The following is a 13,197-nucleotide window of genomic DNA, read 5'->3' as shown; positions in this document are numbered from 1 at the left end:
CTTGCATAACACCATCAACCAACTATGATTTACATAGTCAAGGCTATGGTTTTTCCTGTGGTCATGTATGGATGTGAGAGTTGGACTGTGAAGAAGGCTGAGCGCTAAAGAATTGATGCTTTTGAACTGTGGTGTTGGAGAAGACTCTTGAGAGTCCCTTGGACTGCAAGGAGATCCAACCAGTCCATTCTGAATGAGATCAGCCCTGGGATTTCTTTGGAAGGAATGATGCTAAAGCTGAAGCTCCAGTACTTTGGCCACCTCATGTGAAGAGTTGACTCACTGGAAAAGACTTTGATGCTGGGAGGGATTAGGGGCAGGAGGAGAAGGGGACGACAGAGGATGAGATGGCTGGATGGCATCACGGACTCGATGGATGTGAGTCTGAGTGAACTCCGGGAGTTGGTGATGGACAGGGAGGCCTGGCGTGCTGTGATTCATGGGGTCGCAGAGTCAGACACGACTGAGCGACTGAACTGAACTGAATTAAACTCAATAATTAAATAAACATTTTTCCAAGTCTGCACAGAATAGTCTCCAATATAAAACAAATATTACATTTAAAAGAACTGAAATCACACAAAGTATGTTCTCAGAGCATTATAGAATTAAACTAGAAATCAATAATAAAAAGATAGGCAAATCTCCAAACACTTGGGAATTAAACAAATACTTCTTAATAATCCACAGGTCAAAGAGAACAATCAAAGGAAATTAAAACATTTTGAATAGAACAAATGAAAATATAACATGTCAACATTTGTGGCATATAAGTAACAGCACTTAGGAGGAATTTTACAGTGGTAAATATTCATATTAGAAAATGAAGTTTCCATCTTAAACTGGAAAAAGAATAACAAAATCAAATCTAAGCATGTAGAAAAAATAATGATAAGAGCAGAAATTAATGAAATTAAAAGCAGAAAACCCTTAACTTAGGAACAAAAGTCTGATGTTAGAACAAAATAATGCTACCAACACCATGGAATGTACAGTGAATCTGAAATATCCAAATTAATGCCAGAAGCAAAAAATCAGCATTAAAAAATAAATTTACTACAATGGTTTTAGATTTATGTTAATAATACATCCAGTCAAATGTGTAATCCTTATGGAAAAAGCTAGTTCTAAAATATGTGGTTATTCACACACATACACTGGTTGTATGTTTTTTTGTTGATCTGTTTTTTGTTAAACTAGTAAGAATAATAAAATGAATATCTATATTCATTACCTAGATTAAATGCTGAGAATTTTTGCTACATTTGCCTTTTATAACTTTTTACACACAGTATTTTAATTAAATACTTCAGTATTGCATTTCTAAAAATTAGCATTTCTTACAACGCTTACTACTATCACACTAAAAATAATTCCTAATACATTAACAGTTCAATTTTAATAAATAAAAATTAACCCTTACTTGTTCCCCAAATGTCTTTTGCAGCTGATTTAAGCCAGATCCAGTCAAGAATCACGCATTACACCTAGGTGTTATGTCAGTAATGTGCGTGTGTGCTCAAGTCGGCTGGTTTTGTCTGACGCTTTGCAACCCGCCAAGCTTCTCTATCCATGGGACAGTCTCTGTCCATGGAGACAATCCATGGGATTCTCCAGGCAAGAATACTAGAGTGGGTTGCCATGCCTTCCTCCAGGGATCTTCCTGAGCCAGGGATGGAGCCTGCGTCTCGGGCTTCTCTTGCATTGCAGGCAGATTTTTTATCCCCAAGCCACCGGGGAAGCCCTATGTCAGTAAAGTCGGGTTCTATTCTACAACCTGGCGAAGTTTACAAATCTTGGGCGCCAGGTGACAGGAGCATTTAACAGAGAAACTCGAGATTATCCATAGCAAGGATTTACGGGAAATGCAGTTTTCACCAGGGTAATGGACGACGCTGCTCCGCTGGCACAGGCGTACTTCCGCTTGTAGCTGTAAGTTGTCTTTCCCTAGGCTACCGCCTTTATCGGGAAGCGATTCCTGGGCTTCCGAGTCTCTGCGCTTCTCAGGAGCCAGTGCAACCCAACGAGGGAGCAGAGGGTGAGCCCGGGAGGGTTAGGGGAGGGAAGACGGGTACGACGCAGCTCGGGGGCGGGCGGAGGCCGGACTGGAGAGGAGCCCAGCTGACCTCTCTGCAGGACCCCGCTGCACTTGAGGTCGAGGGAGCGAGAGTAGGCCGCCTTGTCTTGCTAAAGGGACAGCTGGGTGGAGGCGCCTCTGTCAGTGGAAGGGGCCGGCCTCCACAATGGGGACCCGGGGGCGCGAGCTCCGTGGCGGCTGCACAGTTCGTGCGTGTTCGTCTAGCCAAGGAAAGGGAGCGCTGGCTGGAGCGGTCGGAGCGGGATTCCAGTTCCAGCGCTTTCACTGAGCAACCCTGGGAATGACAGTTAACTGCAGGGGGTACAATTTCTTCTTCTGCAAAACGAGAAAATTAGCAATACCCTACTCATGCAGTTCTGCGCTGTATATATAATGTATGTATTAGTAGTAGTAGTAGTGTATGGATGCTCGGTTGTGTCCAACTCTTTGCCACATCTTGGCTCCTCTGACCCTGTCTACTCCCACCAGGCTCCTCTATCCATGGGATTATCCTGGCAAGAATATTGAAATGGAATGGGTCGCCATTTCCTTTTCTAGAGGATCTCTCCCACTCAGGGATCCAACCCAAATCTGCAGCTTCTGCATTGGCAGCTGGATTCTTTTACCACTGAACCACCTGGGAAGCCCACTATATATATTATGAATATACAAATACACACACACACTGGTTTTTTTCCATCAGAGATCTTCATTTCTCACAACCATCTCTGAGGTGGGTTTAACTGTCTTCATGTTAAGAGAGGGGACCACTTGAGCCTCACAGAGGTGAAGTGATCCAAGATCACAGTCAGCAGCGGTGGGAATCTAATTTTCAACTTTCAATGTTCTTTTTCCTTTTTTGCAAATCTCTTGTTCTTTCTACTAAACCACGCTGCTTAAAACCCAGCATCGTTATTCATAGCATTGGGCCCTGATACGTCTTTCTTGATCCCAAGGAAATAATTGTGAAATACATATGGACTGAATCATTGCTTGGCCCTTGTGTCTTGGGGATTCTTGATGACCCTTCTGAGCCCTTGGAACAGGCAGCCCAATTGAGATTTCCAAGCCTGGTCTGCCTTGTTCTGTCTTCGTTCTTGGAAGCCTTTATTTGAGTTTGTAGATGACCCAGCCCATGAACCTTAGAGAAAGTATGTTCTGTGAGGGTCAGATTGGGGGCCCTGTTTGAAAGTTCCAACTAAGTTTAATTCGTCCCTCTGGCCCTGGTCCCAGCTTTCTTGTAACAAAACAGCTCTTGAGGTGAGAAGGGGCAATCCATAGAAACCCTCCCTGGAAGATTACCAGAGCTCAGAATGGAGGCAAAAGAGGCCCAAGAAAGAACTTCCTGGGCGTAATTATTGGTTCCCCTACTCAGAGTGAGCAAGGCTTGGGTGATGTCATTACATCCAGAAGCCATTGCATACTGTCCAGTGAGCAGCTTTCAGAACTGAGATGACGCTCAGTATGAGCAAGGGGCCAGCAGCACAGCTGAGGGCAGTTAGGAGGCAGCTTTGTGAGGACACAGTTCAGCAAAAGGAATTACTGCCTATAGAAGGGGAAATTGCCCCTCTCGCTGGCCCTAATCAGTCCACTCCCTTCACCCTGCATTTACTCTTTACACAGTCTACAGAGAGGCATCACTGCCCCTTTAATTCTGATTGTTAAAGAAATCAATATGTAAAGAGACTTTGAAGATTGTTTTTTTGTTTTGCCTTTATTTGAGAGGTGAAAAAAAATGGTCCTAGAAAATGAATGACTTGTGTAGAGTCACATAATTTATTAGTGGCATGCCCAGAGAACTCACTACTGTCCACTCTTAATAATTAAGTGACATCAAGTTGTTTTATTAAAAGATCCTTTTGAGAAACTAAGAGTAAATAAAGTACTCTATCCCTTTCCAGGAGATGTTGGTGAGGATTTTCTAACTTAAGGTCCAAACACTGTCACTAAGAATGCAGAGACACAGTACAGCCAGGACTTGCTTGCTTGCTTCCCTGATTTTATTTAGTTATTTTTGCAGTGTTGGTTCTAATGAAGGCAGTCTTCTTTGTACTGTACTTTGTTTAATTAGTCCTCTGTTGTTCATTTTTATTTCAGTCAGTGGGAGGGAAAGATGAATTCTTTATAAAGTAGTAGGAAATGTGTGCATTCGTGCATGCCAAGTTGCTTCAGTCATGTCTGACTCTGTGCAATCCTATGGACTGTAGCCTGCCAGGCTCCTCCATCCATAGGATTCTCCAGGCAAGAATACTGGAATGGATTGCCATGCCCTCCTCAAGAAATATGTACCTTCATTCAGTGAAAAATCACATTCTAAACTCTCTCTGACCTATCAGAGTCAACGTAGACACATGGGTGCTCTTCCGCAGGATCTGTCCTGCCCTTCTTAGGGCTAAAGGGATGTTGTCTCACAGGGGCCTGTAGACAGCTGCTGTTTGAAGCTTAATAGGCAGCTGACTCTGGGAGCTGCACAGCAGGCTCAGTTGCACAGGACCTCATTCTCTCTCCATCCCCAGCTGTACCTTTAAGGTTCTTTTCAGGTTTCCAAGAGAATCAAGAAATGAACAGATCACAAGGTGAGTTGTTTATTCCCACTTTGTTTTACAATGAACTTTGTGCAATTTGTAAGGGAACAAGTATTAAAATAAAAAGGTAAATATACATGAAAATAAATGTCAAAAAACTGTACAGAGTATCAGGTCACTAGCTGAGCTGAGTCATAGTATAGATATCTGCAGGTTCTATAATGTGCCGGAGTCATGAAAGTCAACCTGCGGATTGGCTTCTAATCTTCCTGACAGCAAAAGAGAACCCACAGAGGAGTCTTCTAGAGTACTAAAACATTGACACTGCTATAGCAAATTATCATAGACTGGTGGATCAAACAACAAAGACTTATTTCTCAGAGTTCTGGGGTCTAGAAAGTCCAAGGTCAAGGTGCCGACAGATTTGGTTCTTGATGTGAAGTCAAGTGGGCCTTAGGAAGCGTCACTATGAACAAAGCTAGTGGAGGTGATGGAATTCCAGTTAAGCTATTTCAAATCCTGAAAGATGATGCTGTGAAAGTGCTGCACTCAATATGCCAGCACATTTGGAAAACTCAGCAGTGGCCATAGGACTGGAAAATGTCAGTTTTCATTCCAATCCCAAAGAAAGGCAATGCCAAAGAATGCTCAAACTCCCACACAATTGCACTCATCTCACACACTAGTAGAGTAATGCTCAAAATTCTCCAAACCAGGCTTCAGCAATATGTGAACCGTGAACCTCCAGATGTTCAAGCTGGTTTTAGAAAAGGCAGAGGAACAAGAGATCAAATTGCCAACATCCGATGGATCATGGAAAAAGCAAGAGAGTTCCAGAAAAACATCTACTTCTGCTTTACTGACTACGCCAAAGCCTTTGACTGTGTGGATCACAATAAACTGTGGAAAATTCTGAAAGAGATGGGAATACCAGACCACCTGACCTGCCTCTTGAGAAACCTGTATGCAGGTCAGGAAGCAACAGTTAGAACTGCACATGGAACAACAGACTGGTTCCAAATAGGAAAGGAGTACATCAAGGCTGTACATTGTCACCCTGCTTATTGAACTTCTATGCAGAGTACATCATGAGAAACGCTGGGCTGGAAGAAGCACAAGCTGGAATCAAGATTGCCAGGAGAAATATCAATAACCTCAGATATGCAGATGACACCACCCTTATGGCAGAAAGTGAAAAGGAACTCAAAAGCCTCTTGACGAAAGTGAAAGAGGAGAGCGAAAAAGTTGGCTTAAAGCTCAACATTCACAAAATGAAGATCATGGCATCCGGTCCCATCACTTCATGGGAAATAGATGGGAAACAGTGGAAACAGTGTCAGACTTTATTTTGGGGGGCTCCAAAATCACTGCAGATGGTGATTTCAGCCGTGAAATTAAAAGACGCTTCCTCCTTGGAAGGAAAGTTATGACCAACCTAGATAGCATATTCAAAAGCAGAGATATTACTTTGCCAACAAAGGTCCGTCTAGTCAAGGCTATGGTTTTTCCAGTGGTCATGTATGGATGTAAGAGTTGAACTGTGAAGAAAGCTGAGTGCCAAAAAATTGATGCTTTTGAACTGTGGTGTTGGAGAAGACTCTTGAGAGTTCCTTAGACTCCAAGGAGATCCAACCAGTCCATCCTAAAGGAGATTGGTCCTGGGTGTTCATTGGAAGGACTGATGCTGAAGCTGAAACTGCAATACTTTGGCCACCTCATGCGAAGAGTTGACTCATTTGAAAAGACCCTGATTCTGGGAGGGATTCGGGGCAGAAAGAGAAGGGGACGACAGAGGATGAGATGGCTGGATGGCATCACCAACTCAATGTACATGAGTTTGAGTGAACTCTGGGAGTTGTTGATGGACAGGGAGGCCTGGTGTGCTGTGATTCATGGGGTCGCAAAGTCGGACACAACTGAGTGACTGAACTGAACTGAGGGCCCTCTTTCAGTTTGCAGATGGCCACCTTCTCTTTGTATTCTTACTTGGTTGAGAAAGAGAGCTGGCGGGTGGGGCGGGGCGGGGGGTGGGGCAGGCTCTCGTGTCTTTTCTTCTAAAGGAACTAAATTTATCATGAGGCCTCCATGCTAACGAGCCAACTATCTCCCAAAGGCCCCATCTCCAAATACCATCACATTGGGTATTAGGCCTTCAACATACAAATTGGGACAGTGAAGAGGGGACACAAATGTTCAGTTGATTACAGGGTTTGAATAGGCAATTTTCCAATGGTCTTGCTTGGTCCAGCAGTAAGATCTAGAATATCAGAAGAAGGTTGAATGGTCTGCATGCCCTTAAAATAGCTCTGCATGAGTATTTCCCTTAGCTAGATGGTAGAGCTGTGCATAAGACTGCCACTTACCCTGCTTTCTTGCCAGCAATCAGCAATTGGTATTGTCAGACTCTAGATGTATTGCCAATCTCATTTCTTTCTTTCTTTCTTTTTTTTTTTAAGAAATTTGACTGTGACTATTTTATTTATTTATGGCTGCACTGGGTCTTCATTGCAGTCTGCAGGCTTCTCTTATTGTGGAGCATGGGCTCTAGGCTTGCAGACTTCAGTAGTTGTGGCACCTGGGCTTATTGCTCCTTGGCATATTGCTCCTTGGCATGTGGAATCTTCCCAGAGCAGGGATCAAACCCATGTCCTCTGCATTGGCAGGCAGATTCTTAACCACTGGACCACAGGGGAAGTCTGCCAATCACATTTCTGAAAAAAGCTCATAATTTTAATTTGCATTTCTGAGATTACTTCCAGAAATGATTTCCCATGTAGCTCAACTGGTAAAGAATCTGCCTGCAATGCAAGAGACTCCAGTTCGATTCCTGAGTCAGGAAGATCTGCTGGAGAAGGGATAGGTTACCCATTCCAGTATTCTTGGGCTTCCCTGGTAGCTCAGCTGGTACAGAATCCACCTGCAATGTGGGAGACCTGGGTTCAGCCCGTGAGTTGGGAAGATCCTCTGGAGAAGGGAATGGCTACTCATTCTAGCAATCTGGCCTGGAGAATTCTATTGACTGTATAGTCCATGGGGTCACAGAGTTGGATACAACTGAGTGACTTTCACTCTGAGATTACTAATGAGCTTGTACATCACATATATTGGCTTTTCGTTGCTTTTGTGAATGACTTCATTTTTAAATTATATTTTTCTATATTAATTTAAATAATATTTTATACATTTTAAACAGTAATTCTTTTTCTATTATATTTTTTGTGTATGTTTTCTCTAACTCTCCCAAACTCCCTCTGCAGTGCCTTTGGCCTTATGAGAGTTTTGTATTTGTGTATAGGCTGATCTTTTGATCTTTCCCATTTGATTTTTTTTTCTTTTGAATTTTATTTTAAAATTCTTCTCTAACCCAAGATCATAGTATTTTATTTAATTAATATTAATACTATTTAAAAATATTTAAGTAAAATATTTAAGCCTTAAATCAATATGGAATTCACTATTGTAGATAGTTTGAGGAAGGAGTCTAGTTTTACCTTTTAACACATAAAGCCAGTTGCACCAACTCATTATTATTGTTTGTAATTGTAATGTAATTGCAACTGTGATGCCACAGTGTATTACCGTGTCTCCACACATCTATTTCTGGGCATTCTAATTTATTTGATTAGTTATTAATTCAGCTTAGAGTGTGGAATCCTGGATTAGATCTTGGAACAAAAAAAGGATATTAATGGAAAAATTGGTGAAATCTAAATAAAGAGTATAGTTTGGTTAATAGCATACCAATGTTAATTTCCTTTTTTTTTCTTTTTGGTCTGTGGAATTTTAGTTCCCTGACCAGGAATTGAATGCAGGCCCTTGGCAGTGACAGTGAGGAATCCTAACCACTGGACCATCAGGGAATTCCTATGCTGTTAATTTCTTGATTTTGATAATTGTACTTTGATAATTGCACTGTTTGCAGATGGGACATGGAAAGTATAAAGCAATTCTGAAAAATGATTTTATGCTATAAATAAAAATGTACTGAAATACCTGATTAAAAGAACTCAGAAGGCCACCATTGACCAAGCTGAGACAGCTTAGCTTCAAAAAGAATAACTGGTAATGGATTATTACACAACAACCAAAAAAATATCATGAGTTCCTAGTAATACAGAAGAGAGATGTAGAAGAAATAAAGAAAGCTCTTCCTCATGGAAAAAAATGCCAACTAGCAAATACAGAAGAAATTAGAGTAAGAAAATCATCATTTTATAAGCCCCACAGTATTAACTGACTTTACAACAATCATCCATTGGTACTAAAACCATTGACTGAAATGTTGAAGGTGAATAGGTTAATTATTAAATAATTATAAGGCCTTAAAGCATTGCTTCCTCTCTCTCCCCAGAGTACTTATCAATTCCAGGAGAAAGTGTACCTTTACAATGGAGATTGCTGGTGATCATCACTTTATCCAAATACTCATACTCATTTTCACCAATAGAGACATAATCTGGTGTTTAGTTCCCCTTTCTGTTGCAATAAGAGGTGTGCAAAGCACCTGTGTTGTGTTCTTTTCCAAAATATAAAAAGCCGATCTGCATTTAGCCATAAGGAAACAATCTGACAAATCCAGGATATGGGATATTTTACAAGACAGCTGGTCTGGGTTTTTTTTTTTTATTAATTAATTTTATTTTTGGCTGCTTCCGCATGTAACCCGCTCCCCCTGTGCTGGAAGCGTGGAGTCTCAACCACTGGACCACCAGAGAAGTCCTGGATATTTAAAAAAATCAAAACCAAAAGATAAACTTTGTTCTTAGACTAGAGAAGATAGAAGAGGCACAACAGCCAAGTGTAATATGTGAGACTGGGTTGAATTCTGGATTGGGGAACTATTCTGAAAAATTGCATAAATAAGAGTTGTGTTAGATTATATTATTGAATTAATCTCCACAGGTATGAATGTGATGTATGGGAATGTGACTTTATTCTAAGGATATACATGCTGAAATATAGAAGAGTGAAGTGTCATGATCATTGCAAATTTCAGGTAATTCAGCAAAAGTTATATATAGAAAGAAATACCAAAAATATTACAAAAGAATTTAGGTGATGATTATTCAAGTGTTCATTTTAGTTTTTTCAGCTTTTCTTTAAGTTTGAAAATCAAAATGAAAAAGTTAGGGGTAAAAAACAGCATTGTGGTTAAAACTTCCCTGGTGGTCCAATGGCTAAGACTCCATGCTCACAATGCAGGGAGCCCAGGTTTGATCCTTGGTCAGGGAACCAAATCCCCACATGCTGCAACTGAAAAAAAGAAGATTCTCCATGCCACAACTAAAGGTCCCACATGCTGCCCTAAGGCTTGGCTCAGCCAAATAATTAAAAAAAACAAACAAACAAACAGCATTTTGGCATACACCTCGCATCTGGAGCTTGATGTCTAATACCACTCCCCACTGAAAGGAACCAGGACTCATTGGAGAATTGACTGTTCCAGGGCTGGAGCAGGATGAGTGTAAGATGAATTTGGGACATCGTGTTATGCCCTAAAGGAAAGAAGTATTCAAAGTAACCACAGGGCATGTCAGGTTGAAGGGGCTTCTACCAGTCAAATTTGAGATAGTTGAACACCAATATAATTAGGTACAATAATGAATTGTAAACCACTGGGGAAAATAGGAATTTGTGAGTCTATATGTATAATAAATTGGCAGAAAGGAGATTTCTTGCTTATGGTAGATTAAGAGCAAATTGGTAAATATGGAAGGAGTACAGAAGCTGAAAAACATTTTGCATTTATCATAGTGAAGATTGTATCAGGCAAGAATCATGAACTGGGGCTTCCCTGGTGGTACAGGGGCTAAGACTGTGCTTTCACTGCAAGGAGCACTGGCTTGACCCTTGGTCGGAGAAGTTCTGCATGCCATGAGGTGTGGCCAAAGGAAAAAAGAAAATTTGCAAATTTAAAAAAGAATCATCAATTGATGCTAAATCTGATGAGGACTGAGGGCTTTTCATGGTCTTAAAGTCTCCCCAGAGATCACTTATTAGTTCCAAGGGAATTTTAAAAAGGCAGTAATTATGTGGTGGAGAAATTCGACAACCCTTTGCCGAAGTGGTCAGATTTAGCATTTTCACTGAGGGAGAGTGGCAGCATATGCTGTGGATGGGATGCCTATGGAGGGAACAACATCACCTATGCACTTTCCAGCCTAGTTCACATAACCTGAACCTAACCACGAGGAAACAGCAGACACACCAAAAGTGAGCATTCTAATTTTTTGAAAGGCTGTGCTCAGTCACTTAAGTTGTGTCCAGCTCTTTGTGACCCTATGGACTATAGCCTACTAGTCTCCTCTGTCCATGATGTTCTCCAGGCAAGAATGCTGGAGTGGGTTGCCATGCCCTCCTCCAAAGGATCTTCTCCACCCAGGGACTGAACCTGTATCTCCTTTATCTCCTGCATTACAGGTGGATTCTTTATCTCTGAGCCACCAGGAAAGCCCATTTAGAAAGGGTTGGGAACCATATTTTTCAAAGATGCCAGTGTCATAAAAGACAAAAACTGTGGTAATGTCCTAGAACAAGAGAGCCTAAAGAGACATGGCAACTAAATGCAATACTTGACACCAGACTGAATCTGCTTGGAAGAGGAAAGTTCTGTAAAAGAGGTTATTGTGTCCATTAACAAAACTGACATAAGAGAGATAACAGATATAAGTACCATGTCAATGGAGGCAACCTAGATGTCCATCGGCAGACAAATGGATAAGAAAGCAGTGGTACATATATACAATGGAATATTACTCAGCCATTAAAAGGAAAGCATTTGAATCAGTTCTAATGAGGTGGATGAAACTGGAGCCTATTATACAGAGTGAAGTAAGTCAGAGAAAAAAAAAAACACCAATACAGTATGCTAATACATATATATGGAATTTAGAAAGATGGTAATGATGACCCTACATGCAAGACAGCAAAAGAGACACAGATATAAAGAACAGACTTTTGGACTCTGGGAGAAGGCAAGGGTGGGATGATTTGAGAGAACAGCATTGAAACATGTATATTACCATACGTGAAATGTATCGCCAGTTGAGGTTCGATGCATGAGACGGGGTGCTCAGGCCAGTGCACTGGGATGACCCTGAGGGATGGGATTGGGAAGGAAGTGGAAGGGAGGGTCAGGATGGTGAACACATGTACACCCATGGCTGATTCATGTGAATGTATGGCAAAAACCACTACAATATTGTAAAGTAATTAGCCCCCAATTGAAATTAATTAATTAATTAAAAAAAGAAAAAGCACAGCTTATATCTGAGCATATCAACTCAAGCAAGACATATTCGTACAATTACTTGACTTTTAAAAAGGGGAAAAAAAGGAGCAATAACTAGATGAAAAGTTCAAGTGATTTACAAAGGAAAGAAAATTAGATCATTATCAGATTTTTGCCAGCAATGCTTTATGCCAGACCTCCCCCCAAAAACCCATTATTTACATTGAATGAATAACAAGTTAAACTCCAACTGCTCAAACAATACATGTAATGTAAGACAGATGCAGACTTCTCAATAAATTTAAGAAACTTAAAAAAAAAGTATCATGTTGATGTGATATGTACTGAATTTGATAACTATACCATGGTATATAGGAGAATATCCCTATTCTTAACAGTACACACTGAAATATTTATGGCCATGATATATGTAACTTAGCTTCAAATAGTACAGGAAAAAGTGTGAGTGTATGTTAGCAGATATGTGTTTATAGGTAAAGAAGAAGAGGGAACACCTACAAATGACAAAATGGGTTAAATGTTAACAAAAAGCGAATCTAGGTATGTGAGTATTCCTTGTACACATTTTATTTTTGCAGTATTTCTGTGGGTTTGACCACTTTTGAACATTTTTTACAAATATAACATTATAGAGTCTGATCTATATACTTTCTAAGGTGACTCAGATGTGCAGGCAGAGTTGGGAACCACCATTCCAGAATGTTAAATCTGAAATTATGTAAGTCCAGGGCTTATTCACATCTTTTTACTGATTCCGCATTTTCTGGAGTGGGGGCTTTCAGAATGGGAGATGGGCATTCCAGGAGATGTGCAAGACTGTCCATCAGAATCTCTGAATAAGATATTACAATTTGTATTAAATTTTTATCTAAAATTGAGAAAGTGATTTTCATTAAATAATGCTTGGGTTGTAATTACATGTACTTATATACAATATATACAAATAGTATAGTTCAAATGATGGAGTGATGATCAAAGGATGTTTGGAGAGCACTAATTTATAGAAACTGGTTCTGAATTATTCCATGTCTGGCCTAGTTTAGTTCTTTATCTTACCTTATCCCTTTACTCTGTTGATCTAACACATACCCTAGTTGCTATCCTCTGAACTTAACTTCTAAAATACATTTTAAATGCCTACAAAATGCATTTGAGCATGTGGAGGCTAATGCATATTTTTACGTAATACAACTACTCAAAGATTTTCAGCCTTATAACAGCCACATAATAATAGAATGGAACTAATTTTTCCTTCCTTATGTCTACGCTATATACCTTGTACAGGCTTCCCTGATGGTTCAGCTATAAGGAATCTGCCTGCCAGTGCAGGACATGTGGGTTTG

Source organism: Capricornis sumatraensis, chromosome 10, assembly GCF_032405125.1.
Source record: "Capricornis sumatraensis isolate serow.1 chromosome 10, serow.2, whole genome shotgun sequence".
NCBI classification, from domain to species: Eukaryota; Metazoa; Chordata; class Mammalia; order Artiodactyla; family Bovidae; genus Capricornis; species Capricornis sumatraensis.
This window is presented reverse-complemented; position numbering follows the sequence as displayed.